Here is a 17,243-nt window from a genome sequence, read left to right as displayed (position 1 = left end):
ACCCAGAGCTTCAGCAGAGGCTTAAACTGAGTGACACCGGGGGGGGGGGGTGGGCACGAGCTGCCCCTTGTGCCAAGGGTGAGGACAGAGCCAACCCTCCCGCATCCCACTTGTGCTTTTACTGGAAGGGAGATGTGCAATAGAAACGTGCAGTTAGCCATACAGCGCGTTCCTCCTGGCTGAGCTTGAGCCTTTCCTCTGGCTGCGGTGTCAGACTCGGTCTTGGTTTTGGCTTTTTGTTTGGAAGGCTGGGCCAGCGCAGCCCCGTGCCTGTGTTTGACCAGGCTCTGCTGGCCGGACCGCCAGGCCTTTGCCGTATGGGGATGTTACCTACTTTCTTGAACTTTTCACTGGTTGGCCTTTACTCTGTGACTGCTGCAGGTGGAACTAGGCACTAATCCATTTATGCCGCCTTCCTGCTTGCAAATCTATGGGAGGAGAGGGTTTGATAAGGGCTTTTGAGTAAATTCCGTTTGGGTAAAACAGAGAAGGGGAGGTTATCGTGGGTTATCTTTGTGTCTAAACTCCAGACACTGCTATGTAAATAAATTACCTTCCTCAATGCCAGGCCAAGTAACTTTAAGGAAAGTTTAAAAAATAAACCTCACACCTTTGAAACAAATTGTCCAGAAAACAAAACCAGAGTGAAACAATTGATAGTATCTGGGAGGTGCCTCTTTACACAGCTCCATGACAGGTACTAAAGCCTCCTACATTTCCCCCTGCCATGGCTTCGCAGCATGATAGGTGGTTCTGGGAGTCTGTGAGCAGGGAAAAGCGGAGTGGGGACACAGCAGAAGGTGTGCTGCCTGCATTTAACGCCTTCCTATGGGGGGGGTCTCTCCTCTTACACGGGTTGGTGAGCATGAACAAATAGAGACTGTGGCACAGCAAAATTGATATTTCTAAGTAGGCATCCCCGCTCCTCAGTCCCTTCGTTTTCTGAGTGTTTTAACTGTTGAGAACTGCAGTGTGTGTGGAGGCGACAGCCATAGTGTAAGGCAGGAGGCTGTACTGCGTTTCAGAGGAGAGGCATGGCCGAGCGAGGACAGGGAGTGCATTTGGGATGCTGGATGCCACCATTCTCCTGCCGTCTCCTCCTGCCTGACAGCTGGGAGCTGTGTTAAGGCCTGATGTGCACAAGTCGAACCACAGCTTTGGAGGATCACAATCATTGATACTGTCTCCTCAAAACAGGACAACTGTCCAGCACACCACTAGACAAGTCCATCGTGCCTTGGATGAGCAATTGGCTGACGGGTCTGGCTCAAAGGGTTATAGTAAATGGGGTGACATCAGGCTGGTGGCAAGTCGCCAGTGGGCTTCCCCAGGGCTCAATTTTAGGGCCAGTGCTCTTTAATGTTTTTATAAATGATCTGAACGCAGGAAGCGAATGTACATTAAGCTTGCTGACGATACTAAACTAGGAGGAACCGTGGACTCCTTCAAGGGTAGAGAGGCCTCACAGAGATATCTGGATAGACTACAGAGCTGGGCAGTTACCAACCATGTGAAATGTAACAAGAGCAGAAGCCACATTCTCCACCTGGGACATTATACATAAAAATTGGGGGATGAGAGGCTGGAGAGCAGCCCCTCAGAAAGAGATCTGGGTTTTGGGTTGATGGCAAGTTGGGCAGGAGTCAACGGTGTGCCCTGGCAGCCAACGGGGCCAGACTTGTCCTGGGGTGCATCTAGCACAGCATCGCTAGCTGGTTGAGGGGGTGATTGTCCAACTCTGCACTGGTGCGGCCCCACCTCAACCACTGCGTGCAGGTTTGGGTGCATCACTATAAGAAGGACATCAAACTACTGGAGCGTGTCCAGAGGAAAGTGACCAAGATGGTGAAAGGCCTCGAGGGCAAGACTTACAATGAGCAGCTGAGGTCACTTGGTTTGTTCAGCCTGGAGAAGAGAAGGCTGAGGGGTGCCCTCATGGCAGCCTGCACCTTCCTGGAGGCAGGCAGCGGAGGGGAGGTGCTGTCTCTGGTGACCAGTGACAGGACACGAGGGAATGGAATGTTCACAGAGAGGGTGGTTGGTCCCTGGACCAGTCTCCCCAGGGAAGTGGTCACAGCACCAAGCCTGGCAGAGTTCGAAGCGTGTTCTGGATGATGGTCTAGTCATAGGGCTTAGTGTTGAGTAGTCCTGTGAGGAGGAGGGAGTTTGACTTGATGGTCCTTATGTGTCCCTTCCAACTTGAGATATTCCATGATTCTATGATTGATTTAGCTCAGCATGAACTTGCAGGTGAGGAGGCTTTTAAGTTTTCCTGTCTTCAGGGCTTGCAGAACAATCATTTGGAAAAACAAGGAAAAGATCTTAGCCTTCCAGTTTGCAACCTAAAAGATTTGGGTTAGCTTGGCAGGAGGTTACTGCAATCTTTAAAGCAATTAAAAAAGCTTCATAGGGTCCATTCAGTAGGTTCTGTGAAAATATATATAATGGAATGTAACCTAAACTAGGCTCTGGCAGCTTCCATGGGGACCTACTGTGTCCCATTTGGGAAACAAAATGAATTTTATGTAGCCTTTTGGAATCCAGTTCTCCACCTTGCCTACTGCAGTCTTTGCTCATACAGAAATCTTTCGATCTGAACGTAGCTGCAAATTAAAAAAGAGAGTGTTAAATCTGTCAGGCGTCGCACCTGATGCCTGACATGGTGCCTGATGCCTGAGATGATGGTGTAGTTTAACAAAGAATTAGAACAAGTCTGATATTTCCGTCCTTGTCTACATAGTCTAATCCACAGAAAGCATACTAGGCACAGAAATGTTAAATTATTGGAGGTTTTTTAAAACAGAAACTAAGGAGTAGGATTTAATAGGAGAAAAAAAATAGTAAGAGAAGGAAATTGATGATATTTTCTCTTTTCAAACAAATACAAGAACTAAATCATCACATTCTCTTACAAAAGCTTTATACAGCTTTTTGATATTTTTTTTTGACTACTAGCTTAGGGCAACTATCAGTCCATCGCTATCCAACTTCTACATTTCCTCTAAAGAGAGAGAGGAAAAATTTTATTTTAAAAAAAGGATTTTTTATGGAGTGAGACTCTACCTCTGATTCTATCCAAGTGTTTTATCATAAAAGAGCTGAAGGGGGACAGGAAGAATAAAATATATAGGATTGCACCACGTGATTTTTAGGCTGCACTGGCATTTTATACAGATGCTGACTTTAGTTAACAGACACAGCCAAACTGTGTACGTGCAGATTTGTTCCACTACTGGAATGTCGCTATTGAACAAACAGCCTTATTCTCAACTACCTCTGAAGAAGGCCCTCGCTAGAGCAAAGAGCCGTTGTTCCCAACACCAAAGGGCTGCTCGTGTGCAGGTGCCTCCTTGGCAGAGGGCACACTTAGCACGCTCCCTCACAAGGTGTTTAAGTCAGATGCCCAAGAAAGAAGGTCCCAGATCATTGCTGAGGTTTGAAAACTTGGCCAAGGAGGAGGAGGACTGGTCCTGACATCAGGAAAACCAGCCCGATGGGTTTCAGTACTGTTAGCACAGCTTGGTTTCTTCAGCAACTGTAAACACGAGTAATCCTTCAATAGAAAACAGTTGTCATGGGGCTTCTGGAAGAGGAAGAAGTAGATATTTATAGAAATGGCTTGAGGTCATCTGAGTGTCTTTGACCACTGTGACTGACACAGGCTTCAAGGCTCATGCATGTACACAAGCTAAGCTTGGCATCTCATTAGAGGGGTGGGGAATGGAGATAGTGTTAGTCAAACAAACAAGTTACGCTTGTTATCCTTCTTCCACAGCTAAGCTTGAACTTTGTCTCCCTCTCTCACCATCCTGCTGTGAAACTGGAATTTCTGTTGTGATTGCATGAGGCTTAGGTTTTGTGTATGTTGGTTAAATGGTGTCTGGGTTACGTATTAGTCGGTCCAAACTGGAAGAAACAGGAGCGGATGCACAAGGAATTGGTTGAAGGAAATAGCCAACACACACACAAACACACCTTGTCTACTGCATCTGCAAATTCTTCTTCATTCATGACACAAAGTCAGTGTGTCATGAAAAAACCTTAGAGGTTGTCAGATTTCAACAAAGGTGAGAAATTAGATACTGCAATCTCACAAAAGAGCTTTTGAAATGTATTTAGGTCCAATGAGGATAGATACAGGAGATGATTGACTCATAGAGAGAGAGTTGCAGAAGACAGGGTTTGGATGACATCACAGAGCTTTATTCATTATTGTAAGGTTTCATAGTGTCAGCACAACATTTGTGTATGCGATGGATTCACCATAATGTCTAGGCATGGGATAGACAGCAGTGACTCTGGAGCTAACAGTTGCTGTGATTTCTTGTTTTAATGGCTCCTGTCAAGGCTTCAGTTTCCCATGTCATCTCAAATGCCATCTCAGCAGAAGAGTTGAGGGGGGGAAATGCTGGGTTCTTTATCGGATTGCTTTTTTCTCAGAAGAAAAGTATCTTCTATTTTCCTGGCACTAGTCTGGCTAGAATTTGTGTTTTTCATGCCTGAGGAGATGGCCTGTGTAGCGCTTTCTGCCTGCTGACCCTGCGAAGTGCCATACGATATCCAAACTTCGTCTCCAGGCATCAGAAACATTAGTATTTTTTATCTGCCTTTTCCTGTTTAATTGCTTCTCTATGGATGTCAAAGCCTTGTTTGAATTTTTTTCCATAAATTTAAATGACTTTAGGGTGTTCGAGGCTTTTAGTTGTCCTAGTTCACTGTTATTTCTTTCTCTCATCTCCAGCAGGCTTTTGCTTTGGTGTTGATTTTTAAGCACTGAAAATTTTTCTTAATTTCCCTTTTTCAGGAATCTCACTTGTAATACTACTGGTGTTCACTAAAGTACATCTTGGGACTTTCAGCGGAAACGTTTCTTGTAACAATATTAAAACAGGCCACCTTGGCTGCCTCGGTTCAGTCTGAGAGGAGGATAAGCTATCTCTCTTGGCTAGCTTTTAAATGAAAAAAACGGTTTCAGCAGAAGGGACAGGTAAAGCAAGACCTGAGTCCTTGCTTCAGCCTCGATCTTGATCTTCTTCAGTGGCATAACAGTGTTCCAACTGCAGAGGTTTGCTTCATTTCATATGAAAAAAGCAAAAAGCACGTTCATCTCACAGGCAGGAGGCTGGGCGGGAGGGACCTTCCAGCTCGAGTTGTTCTAAATAGTTTATTTCTCAGTTCTGTGGCAGAATTGATAGAAATGCTCAGGTTAAGTTGAAAGAAAGAAAAAAAAAAAGAGGCGATTACCACAAAATTTGAAAATGTTTTGAAAAAAAAATATGAAAGATTATGCTATAACACTTCCCCTTTTTAAAAAAAAAAAAAAAAGCTCAAGGTTTTTGCTGAATTTGAGACCATTTAGTCCTTGGAAAATCAGTTCTAACGAATTTGCTATTTAACAAAGATATGGGTCCCATCTCCAGTGACTTCCTCCCAGACACTTTTCTGATTATAAAACAGACTAATATGATCTAATCATCTGCAAATGTAGTTTAGCTTGTTTTGTCTCCAGTGGGAAACTACCTTCAGACATTAACCAAAGGAAAAACTTAATAAATAAGTGTATTAAAGTGATAAAAACTTTAGACTTACTGGTTCTGCTTTATCACCCTGCTAGGATCAACAGATTTTCAACTGGCTGGAGAATTTGCCTCTTCTGTTTGGGCTCTCATGTAAACACGACGCGTAGATTGTCTTCAAAGGTTGCATCCTTGTCCTCCCCGCTCTTTGTCCCTGCCTGTGGTGACCCGTGTTCAAAGAAGCTTAATCCAGACTGGAAGAGGTGCAGAGGAGGGATGTCAGAATGACCAGAGGAACCGAGATGTGACTAGAGGAATTTGGTTTATTTACCTCAGAAATACCAAAGACTGAGAGGAGATATGATAGGTCTCAATGGACAAGGGCAAAAGGAAGGATGGAAAGAAATCAGGGGAAGGGGGGGATAGCAGCAAAGGAGGAAAAGAAAACTAATTAAGCACAGGCATAGCTGTTTAAAAAAGTACGTTTGATCTTCAGAGGTGTCAGACTGTGGAACAATGCTCTATCTGGAGTAGCAGGGGGAAAACCTTCACTGGTTAAATTGAGGTTTGACCATTTTGAGAGGGGAATGGTTTGACACTACTGTCCATAGCAGATTGGATTGCATGACCTAGAGCTGCCCTTTCCAAAATGCCTGCTTTGTGTCTTCTGACACCACAGTGACTTCTTCCTACTAAAGAAGCTGACTAGAATAAACCCTGCCAGATCTGACAAATCTTTATAGAAATGTTTACTTTTTTTTTTTTTTTTTTTCTGACCCTGTAATAATAACGCTTGGTACCTTCTTTTGGTAAAGAAGATCCAAGTGCTGAGTTGGTAAATATCCATACTATTTTGGGGCAAAGCCAGGAAGTTAGCCATTTGCAGTCTGTTTTATCGTTTGTGATCTTAGTGTGCTGTGAAACCCCTGACCTTGTTCAGAGTGCCACGTTGTGATTGTATTCTTCTGTTTGCAGTCTTTATCTTTCTAAGTGAAAGGCCTAAAACAGGTGTCCATGTCACTAAATGTTGTGCTTGAAATAGTCAGACTAGTGGGGATGTTATCTGGCCTTGATTTAGGCAGATAAGGAAGGACCAGACCTCGATCTGTATATAAACAGCCAGCAGCACAGCAGCATAGCAGCAAATCTGGATGCCAGTGTGGCAGATTGAACTCTTCTCTAGGGTTCAGTTTCCTCTCTGCAATCCACACCCACTTTTATCGGCCAATGCATGCTCACGGAGAAAGCATATCCATTGTCAAGTGAGGCAGTGAACGCTGAAAAGCCTTAGGAAGTGATCAAGATGTACCAGAGTGCACCAGAATTTCTGACTGGATTTGTATCACCCATAGTCTTTTAGTCTTTGATGGGAAAATGTTCCTTTCACTGCACCATCAATCTCCTTGTAATCTTGTTGAGGTTGACAAATCAGAACATCTGTTCAGTGTCTCCACCGTTACCTCACACACACCCAGAATAAGCCCCAAGTGCACGTCATTTGAATACAAATGAAAAAACATGATTGTCTTCTCATCAGTTAAGCAGGTGGGTAAATGCAGCCCTCTTTGTTTGCCTTTACTTCCTACCATGATGTTTCCTCCCTCTCCTTCAACATTCGCTTAGCTAGGAAGGATGCTAGTTAAAGAAGTTTGGGCACAAATCTGTGTAATTTAGCCTGTAAAGCAACGCTATATATGGACTAAAGCCAAGAAATGGGAAGGACCAAAACATCTGAAAGAGGAAGCCAGCTGCCATTAACCCCTTGTTGGAAGGACTGACGACCATGTGTTGCCCCTTCTACTACCAGTGCCTACTTTAGTATCAGTGTCATCTTCATGCTGCACACATACCTGGAGCCCTTCCTCAGTGTCCCAGTGAAGAAGGCAGCCATGACTTACACCCTAGAAAGATTCAGGTAATGTCTTGTTCTGTTTCCATGCATGCGTATCAGAATAGAGGTGACCAAGTTAAATGCTGAACAATTCCTTCTTTCTGGAACTACATTCCAACGTCAAAGGTCATTTTCTAGGGAACAAATGGAAAAATAACCACAGCAAAAAAAAACCCTCACTGCAAAGCAGAAAGCAAATTTTCATGTAACTAACAAAACCGTGCCTTACAGGAGAGTCTTCTACCCGCACAACCTTTTTTATGCAAGACTGGTGAGTCTTCCCAAACCTGGATGTTTGCTGGCACCATAATGAACACCGCTGGAACCAGTGCTTGTGAGGTTACCATTTGGTTGGTATCTACCACTAGAATGGCCTAAATGAAACGCTACTTTGAAACATCGGTAGAGCAAAGCGACGTGGGATTAGTTAATGAAATTCCGCAAAGTGATGATCAATAAACGTAGAGTCTTACAGTTTGGACATGGATCATTAATTCTTAAAGGAAGGTTAGCACTCAAAAATTATTGTTTCAAATGAATCTAATTTCTCCATATAGCAACAGCTCTGGAGTGTTTGTACTAAGTCTTGGAGTATCAGCTCGAATGTGCTTGGAATCGGATGGAATAATGGAAGGAAATTCCCCAGGACGTCTCCCAGGCCTCCTGACACTGCACTGTGCAATTGGGAAAACGATCATGGTATGTGATTGTCAGTAGGACAGGACCTGCTTTGATTAAAGCATCTGATCACATTACTTTAATTAAAGATTCTTTAATCGAGGCAGGGCCTCTCCATTCAATAACCTGAAAACATAATGTGTTTTTACTGCCTACCTCAGGCTGCTCTAATAGGCAAATATGCCTGCTGCTGGCGTGGGAGGTATGGCTGCAAAGCATGTATCTGAATAAGCAAATACACTCGCCGTGCCTATTTCTTGGGTTTGAAGTAGCTGTTCTGTAAACTCTGGGCTTGTTACTATTTTTAACTTCTTACTAGCTACCAGGACTCAGCAATAAATCTGTACAGCCTCTTTACGTGGTCCTAAAAGCACTTTCAGTTTCCTAAAAGCTCAGCACTGCATGGAAGAGTCCTGAAGACTTTCCCATCACAGACAGAAAATCTGGTTCCCTCCTTCAGCTTTCACAACTGTTTGTAAAAAAAAAAAAACAAAACACACCACAACTCAGAGAGAGGATGAGCCTTTGGTGGTAAGAAACTGAACATCGTACAGCCATCAAAACTCTAAACTGGAGCATTTCTCACAGCTAGTCTCCTATGGATCGGTGTTTGCCATCCATCACAGATGATGTGTTAACTTTCCAGGGGCTGCTCAATCCCCTTTTTTGCAGTGGTGGCTGCCGCTGTGACATGTCCTGGTGTTCCCTGCCAGGTGCATCAGCGCAGGTTCATCGTCTCTTGCTTCATCGCACGGAGAGGATGTCAGCGCGGTGCCTTACTTCGCATTCCCGCACTCCTGTGCAAACATTGCTCCCTTGCTTGCCAGTCAAGGAGAGGTTCGCCAGGAGGAGCGCGGGAGATTACAGGATTGCCAGACCAAGATTATGCAAAGAAACTCATGACTGAAGAGCCGTTTGCAAAGCTTCACAATCCATAAGTGCCTGGATGAGTGCCATCAGAGGTTGGTGATTGCCCCAGCCTGAAGGGGAAAAGTGCCTTCGTAATACTTACTTGAACATTAAAACCAGCTGCAGCAAATGCAGGGCCTTTGAGAACGAAAAAGTAACAGTGTAAAATCCAACACGTTATGAAGAAAATTAAACCTCTTCAGGTCTGAGGAAAGTGGAGGGTATTATTTTTATCCTCTGGAGTAAAACATTTGTAGAAGCGGGTATTCTTTACACTGCAGAGCAGCTACAACCTGGGGGAAGCAGGTTGTTAACATTGGGTATACTAATACTTTTAGTGATTCAGCAGAGCAGAAAGTGACGGAATTCTTGTAAACTCTCCCAAAATTTAGGAATGGTAGAGTACTTTTTTTTTTCTGCTAATTTTAGCGGATCTGTATCTTTCATTCTCTTTCCATATCTGAAGTAAAAAAGACAAGAAAGCTTTCTCTGTCTGTTGTGCAGTGATGCTTGCTATGGAGGGAGAAAAGATAAAACTCGGTTTGTTCTACCTGGAGCCCTGATCCCACATAAATCATGAACACTAAAATGCTGAAATGAGATGTGAATGAGTTGAGCTGCCAAGAAAGATGAATTTTTACTCTGCGTAACTAATAGCAAAGTGTCTTCTGAGGAATTCCTTTCAGATGCGCATCTGCTCTGAGACTTTGCATCAGGACCCTACTCGGTCCCTTACCTTTCAGCAGAGACTCCTTGAAGTATGATAGAGACTTTGGCCCTTCCCCAAAATAACTTACTAGCCCAGAGCGGCAACGAGGTGGAACTGTAATCCTAGAAGCCTCATGCTGGGATGCTGCCTGACCCTAATGTCTTTAAACCCTGCAGGCCCTGAGTTTAGGCGTGGGAAGCCAGGCAGACTGGAAGACCCTGAGGTTCCTCAGAGGTTTTGTTCTAGATCACCTGCAGCACCAAGGGGCTTGATTCAAATCAGCATTTCATAAGAAAATGGCACCCCTTCGGCCACTGGGGCAGGTGCTCTGGGAGCGTGCCGAGAGGATGCACCTCCAAGAAGGTGTTGCCACTGCCACCTTGATAATCGCATGGCCATGTGAAGGCAGAGGACCGTCATGCCCCTTTCACCCAGCCAAGGCTCTGGCCCTTTCACTGGGCTTTTGGGGCCAGATATGGCTGTTCCTGGTCTGCCAGACAAGAGGAGGTGCTGCATGGGAGGATGGGCTGCTCAGAAGAGCCTGAACCTGAGCCAGAGGGAGAGAGCCTCGGGGCCTGGAAAGGAAAGCCGGGGGAGTGGCCAGGTTTGTGGCAACCAGGGTGTGCGTTGTGGGTTTTAAAATAACTTATGGTGTTTCTCGTTAAAGCTTTTTCCAATCAGTTATGGATTATCTGGGGGGTGGACAGCTTTCTCTGCTGCTTGAGGGAAACAGAAATGGCTCCCTGGCTTTAGAGGGGAGGAGGTCCCACCGTGAGGATAAGGGAAATGATGGGTTCTGGGATTCACGGGTCCAGTCCTTGTGTCCACTGCAGTTCACGTGTTTCCCGCTGAACAGGTGCTGCATAAAATATTTGAGCAACCCCACCTCTGCTCTCCTCTTTGTGAAAAAAGTGTGAAAAGACCAGTTTCTGTCATAAAGGATTTCTAAGTCTAGTGATAGAGTTGTAGAAGAGATAGATAGCAGTAGGAATAATACATCTATTGTTCATATTCTTTTGACTGCCTTTTCTTTTATTTATTTTTTTTTTTCCCAAATTCTGAAGGTGTTCAGCCAAGTAACTGTTCTGGTGTCTCTGTAACATTGTCTGCTTGGGGGCACGGAGAAGCACAAGATTGCAAGTGATATTAATGTATGAATCCTGCTTTTTCCTTTTAGACTTGGAATTGTGTTATTGTAGCAGGTGATTTTATGGTGTTATTACTTGATATGGGGTTACTTTTGCTTATGTGAGAAGTCCCACTGACTTGGATGAGCTATTTCCGAGAGTAATTGCTAACCTGCAGGAACAGATATCACACAACAAAAGAAAGTGTTGACGGAGGTATTTCCTTTCCTAAGATGTGGGGCACAGCCTGGCTTTTATCCTGTTGTGAAGGAGGACAATCATGAGGATAATTGTCTTGGAAATCACATAGCAGGACTGTATGTTAATACATAAAACTACCTCAAGGGAAGGTGGACTGAGCTGAAAGGTCGTCTTTTTGCTGTGTGGTAGTCAATGCCTGTGTTTCAAAGCCTTACTGTTAGTCAGAAGCTTCTCAAGAATATGTGTTTGTGTTACCTTCTGTGAAAAGCTGCTTGTGCGTAACTAGTAAGAAGGTATAGAACTGAAAAAAAACACCCCAAAACCAGCTTAGAACATCTCCTGGCTTTGCTGAACTTGATAATGGGGAAGAATTTGAAACTGAAACTGTTAATGAGATTGACGAACTCAGTTCAGCATATTTGAAAATTAGTATTGTATTCATTCCTAGGCTTTATTTTACTTAATTAAAAATGACTCCTTAGTTTCTACTGGCCGCGCCCCTGAAATATTTCCCAATAGGCAAGTCATTATACTCCGACACCTATGTGCTCGCCGATCCTTAAGTTTTGATAATCGCACGCTCCCAGGTTTTCGTTCTCCCGTACTTTATCTCTTCCCTTTGATTAATTGTGTCTGTTGTTACGTCTTCCATGATGGCCGAGGTTTTGCATTTACACAGCATTTCAGTCACTCAAAGACAAGTTGAACATGTCTGGAGTGGCCTCTGGGAGGGGGCAGGTGGGGTGAGACCTGCCTGATGCGTCTCAGGCAGGCTTGGATGTTTGTCTGCCACCAGGCTGCTTTGCCCCAGGAAAGCTGAGATGCTCTGGACCACGTGCGGAAGCAGGGCTGGAGGAATTAGGAGCCCTGGGCCGCAAACGCAGTTGTTCACTGTGCTTTCGTAACTCTCACGCAAGTCATTATTTCAGCAGAGATTTTCAGAGGTTTTTGCAGCTGATATAAACACCTACCCTCTGTTTAATCCTACTTTGAACACCTTAGTGCTTTTTTGGTTGCTTTCCTCCTTGTTCTAGATGGAGCTCTGTGTTGAGAAGTATCATTTATTCCCCTATGGCAACTGTAGTAATATCTGACAAATCGACAAGTTCTCAGGGACTGAGGACAGCCAGCGCTACGAGGAAGGCCGTGTTCTCCTGAAAAGAGCTTTGGTCCAAGAGAGCGCAGGGTTTGAGGAGCACGTTCTATGCGACAGTTCCTGAAGAGACTTGAGTCTCTTCTCAGGTTCTCTTCAATTAAAACCCCCAAACGATAAAATCAACTAATGTGGAGAACAGCGTACCATAGATACAAAACTGACTGACGGTCTTGCAAATAGTCTAGAAAGCACCTGGATTACTTTAGTGGGTGGACACTTGTGGTTCCCTTTTGGGCAGTAAAATCTTCTTCCAGACTCGTTGTAGTAGAAGAGCCGTACTGTAGAGCCTTTCAGTTTTATTGGTATATTTGAGCAAGTTTATTTCCGCCTAATCATTTTTTTTTTCCCACATGAATATGTAAAACTTCCCCATCCTTAGCTTGATTAATGTGTATTATGTTAATGTCAGGTTGCAGCCTGCTACAAAATGCCCGAAGGCAAATTTCTTTTCCATATAGTTTCAAGTCTCCGCCCTCAAATATATAAAAGGGGTTTTCCTGGGAGTGGGACTCAGGAGGCTTACGCATTTCGCATTAACAGCACTTTTGCAACTGTTCTGTTGTGAGGAGCTAAATGAGCGAGCGAGCTTTCAGCTGCCCAAGTTGGGCTGGGATAGCAGACTGTCCGCGGAGGCAAGTAGCTCAGCCGGAGTGACCTTGCTGTACTTCTCATCTCTGAGATGGCCACATAGATGAATCCAAAAGTACTGAGTTGGTGCTTGATCAGATTTTTCCCCAGTCATTGAGATTAGGCCACTACAGAGGTCTTTAATATGACAACATCACGTGTACTAGAGCGTAAGTACCTTTACAGATATTGTGGGGGTTTCCCTTCAGACAGTGCGACTCCCGCAAAATAAAAATATTTGTTGGGAATCTGTCGATTTTGGTGAAACCCTTGGTGGAAAATGTTCAGTACTACATTAGTGAACCAAACTCTTCAGGCACTGCTGAAAATGTTCAATGCCCCCTTTCTAAGTTTCTGAATCAAAATTTCTTAGAATTTCCATTCCATTAAACCTTTAATGTGAATGAACTCGTGGCTTGAGGTCTAAGTGGAGTAGGTGTGTGCTTCCCGGTGGCCTGTTGAACGGCAGCAAGGAACATCCCAGCTGTGCACAAAAGGCACAAAACAGATAAAGAGGGAAAATGGATCCAGAAGAAGGATTTATAAAAGATCATCTCCTTTTCCCGTGAGCAAAATCTCTCCCTTCACTCTGAAGGGATCAGCAGGGTTGGAAGCAGAATGCGCTTCCTATATCCGTGGTCTGCGGCACACAAACTGTGGGATGGGGGCCATTAGAACTAGGCAAGCCAGCATTGGCACGGGGCCTCTTAAGTAACCATTTTCCACTCTTCGTGTTTTGCTATAACCCGTGACAGTCTGCTCCCATAAGTACCTCTCTGAAGCCAAAGACGGCTACTTCAGAAACAATTGCCTTTGTCTCTGCAATTTACATTTCCCTTGCCAGTGCCACCACTGCCCCTCTTCTGAGCAGGAGGGACGCTTCTTGCTATACCTTCCTTCGAGGTACACTTCCACCTTGCTTACGGCTGGCACATGGTCAAATGATTTCTCACCAGATGGAGAATGCTGCTATGCTATCACGGGCTGCTTGACCAGTGGTTTTGTTTTGTTTTATGTTAAGTTAGTGGTAAAGTTTTATTCTAGATTACCTGCAGTTCAGTTCACCACCAGGGAAACTGGCTCACTTGTTATCACTTGGTCTTTAAATCAAGGCTGATGCTTTCTTAATCAGAAAGTATCAATTTAAATGTGAACTGTAGGGTTTGGTTCTGTTCACCTGTAGAGAAGATAATTCCTGCTGCTGCAGGAGCCAACAGCCGAAATTTTCTGCCTTGCTTCCTCTGTCAGTCTGTAGCAATCCCATCTGGCTTTCCGATCCTCTCTTCTAAAGAAGCGATGTGGCTGTGGAGTTCTGTAATTACGTGTTCTTGAGGGATGGTTAGACGGTTTATGTCGTCTTCCTCCGATCCTGAAGGCCAACATGGTGTGGAGGTTTTGTTTGGTTTGGTTTTTTTTGTTTGGGTTGGTTTGGTTCTTTTGTTTTGGGGTTTTTTTTCCCTTGTTGCATGTGTTACTGCCATTTGGTTACCTGATGGTTGTCTGTAGCTGTAGGGAAGCTGCTGGAATAAAATGCGAGGCGGCTGTTTCTGTCAGCTAGCAAATACGGCTGTGTCGTCCCTCACTGCCATCTTTGGCTTTGTGGGAAGGTACCAGCGTCCTTGTCATGGCCATCTAATACACACTGGCACAGGCCTTGTCCCTCTGAGGTGCGGAGCCCGTTCATAACACCCCACTGGGTACCATGGGCACGTGTCGCGTAGCTGCGCTCGCAGGCACACCAGAATGGCGGCTGTGTGTAGTTTGATTCCCGTGACAAGGATCTCCACAGATAAAAGGTCTTGGTCTGTGGGCAGGTGGGCCCAGCCCCATCAGCTTTCCATGTAGCATCCTTGTGTGCTGCTGGTGGGTTTGACTGTTAGCCTTGCAGAACACCAAGAATTATTCCTGCAGTTGAGCTCTTGCTTATTTTGGGCTCTCAGCTAGGGGAGACGGTGTTTTGAACTATGCCATTCACATCTGGTAGGTGGACACTTCCACATGCAGCTGCTGGTGCTGCTTGATCTTCTCTGGATGGGAGAAAACATCATTTTTTTTTGAGATTGATGACTGTTTTTCCAGGACTCGTGCATATTAGAGGTGGAAGGCTGCAGGCATCTCTTGCATTCCTCTCGTTCCTCTCCTGGCTCGCTTTATCCTATTCTGCTATTGCAGAAGATATAGATTCAGAAACAGAATTTACCCATCGTATTCTTAAATAAGCACACCAAATACGTCTGCTTCATTGCCATAGCTGTGTTTGTATTAGCCAAGGGCAATACCCAACATCTGATAGTAGCACTGGTGCGACCAAGTGGAAAACACGGGTATCTTGCTGCTCCTAGGAAATGTCCAAATTGTTTGCTGTGTTGTCAGCACGTTCGGTTTATCATTAATGGTATTTTTTTTGCTCCTTTTCTTTTTTACCCCCGATTGGATTAACAGAGCGTTCACTAAGTGGAGTCCATAGTAATCCAGGGGTGCTTTCCAAAGAAAAAGGATATCTCGGTTACACTGCTGGTCAGGAGATGGGGTATCTCATCTACGGCAGAGCCAGGCTGGCTTTGGTTTGCTGGCTGTTATCTCTATTTCCAGCTGGGACATTCCGGCGGTAACGGGCTGGCGGGGTGCTAGCCCCATGGCTGGCTGTGCAGTGAGGAACCAGCCTTCGGGGCCCAAGCCCATGGGCTCCACCTCTGGTGAACGCAAATCTAGCTGCTTGGTCTTTGGCTGCAGAGCTGACCCAGAGGCAAAACAGAGCCCTGCCTCAGGCGCAGCTCTCCCTTTAACGACACTCATCTCCCCCCTGCTCGCCCCTGGAATTTTGAATGTGCTGTGGCTTTTATGTTCCTTCTTCGAATACAGAAAATGCGTTAGAAACGAAAATTTCACTTGGTCAGAAACCAAACGCATCCCAGGAGCGGTACCTCCAGTATAGTTTTACTTTTAGTCATCTTGAGTTACACAGAGAGAATGCCACAGCCAGTGACTCCGCAACATTTCAACACACACTTAATCCTAATAAGGAGGGAGAGGCTGCAGCTAACAGGTTGTTTTTAATCTCATTTCATTTCTAAACAAGTTGATAGCCAGTTCTGAATCATGAGCTTGGAAGAGAACTCGGTGCTTTTGTCAGGTCCAGCATTGTTTACAGGAACATTTTTGTTCTCCCTTGGGAAAACTGTGACCCACAGAAGCTGAAGGTACCCAGAATCCAAACCAAACCCGTGCTGCCTCATTTTATTTCAAATTTGTAACTCGGATCAGGATTGTCAAAAAGGTCCACTTAGTTTATGTACAGTTGAGGTCGGCTTTGGAAAAATATTGACTGATTTCTCAGCATGTCCTTCGTTTGGGTGGGTTTTGTCTTGTTTCATACAGAACTAGCCTGAAGGTTTGCGTTGGGCGCTGTGGCTTGGCCACTTGAATCCAGAATTCGCAGGCAGCCCGCAAAGGAGTGTTTTCTCAACTTTCTAAAATAGATGTCTCCTGGAGAACCGGGTGCATGGGGTGATAAAATGCCATCTGATTTGTACCTTCCTACCCTTCAGACGCTGTCCCCCCACACTGCTCTCTCCCGCTACGCCTCTCAGTCGTGGCTAGACCGAGCCATGCTGGCTAGCACTTCACTCAACAAAAAGTCCCACTAATTGAGGACAGAAAGTGTGTTTGTCACGGTGTGGATCTGGAAGAGCCTTGGAAAAGAGCAGTTAGGAACGGAGGAGAGCAATTAAGCAGCCAGTCAACCAGTGTCCCCTTGTGCCTGTACGTGGGAGAGTGCTTTGGCCAGCGTCCCCCTGCCCGTCCTCGGGGGATGCCTGGGGAAGGCCGCTTTGGTGGGCGCAGCAGGGGAGCGCTTCAGAAAAGCCCTTTAAGTCCTTACTCATTAAATTCCTCCTCTGGCGATGGCTTTGCTTTTATGACCTGCCCTTTCTGTGCCTGTCCTGCATACGTGGAAGGTGTGTTTGGAAGCTGGCATTTCCATACCGTTTAACCCCTTGTGCCCTTTGCTTTGGTGCATCTCCCGAGCCCGGACTCCAGCAGGGAGCCGGTTGGGAAGGAGAGACGGGCAGATAGGGGTGGAGAGGGAGCCGAGAGCGAGGTGAGGGAGAGAGGCGAGGGGTGCTCGGCGGAGGGTCGGGGTGTGCTGAGGGGGCGGCAGCCCCCTGGGATGCGGTAGGGACTGTCAGGGGGCAGAAGGGCGAGGAGCGAGGGGGGGGCATGTTCGGAGGGGCGTCGGGCCGGGCTGCGGGAGGGAGCCGGGCGGGGGAAGTGGTCCGGGCGGGGTGTTCGGAGGGGAAGTGGGCAGGAGGCCGGGCGGGCCGTGGCGGGAGGGTGTTCCCGAGGATGTGGGCGCGGGCGGGGGGTGCCCCGGGGGCGGGAGGTGCCGCGGGGCAGCCCAGGGGCCGCGGTTCCCGGCAGCGCGGCGGGG

Source organism: Larus michahellis, chromosome 9, assembly GCF_964199755.1.
Source record: "Larus michahellis chromosome 9, bLarMic1.1, whole genome shotgun sequence".
NCBI lineage: Eukaryota > Metazoa > Chordata > Aves > Charadriiformes > Laridae > Larus > Larus michahellis.
The sequence above is the reverse complement of the archived record's forward strand: the minus strand, read 5'-3'. Positions refer to the sequence as shown.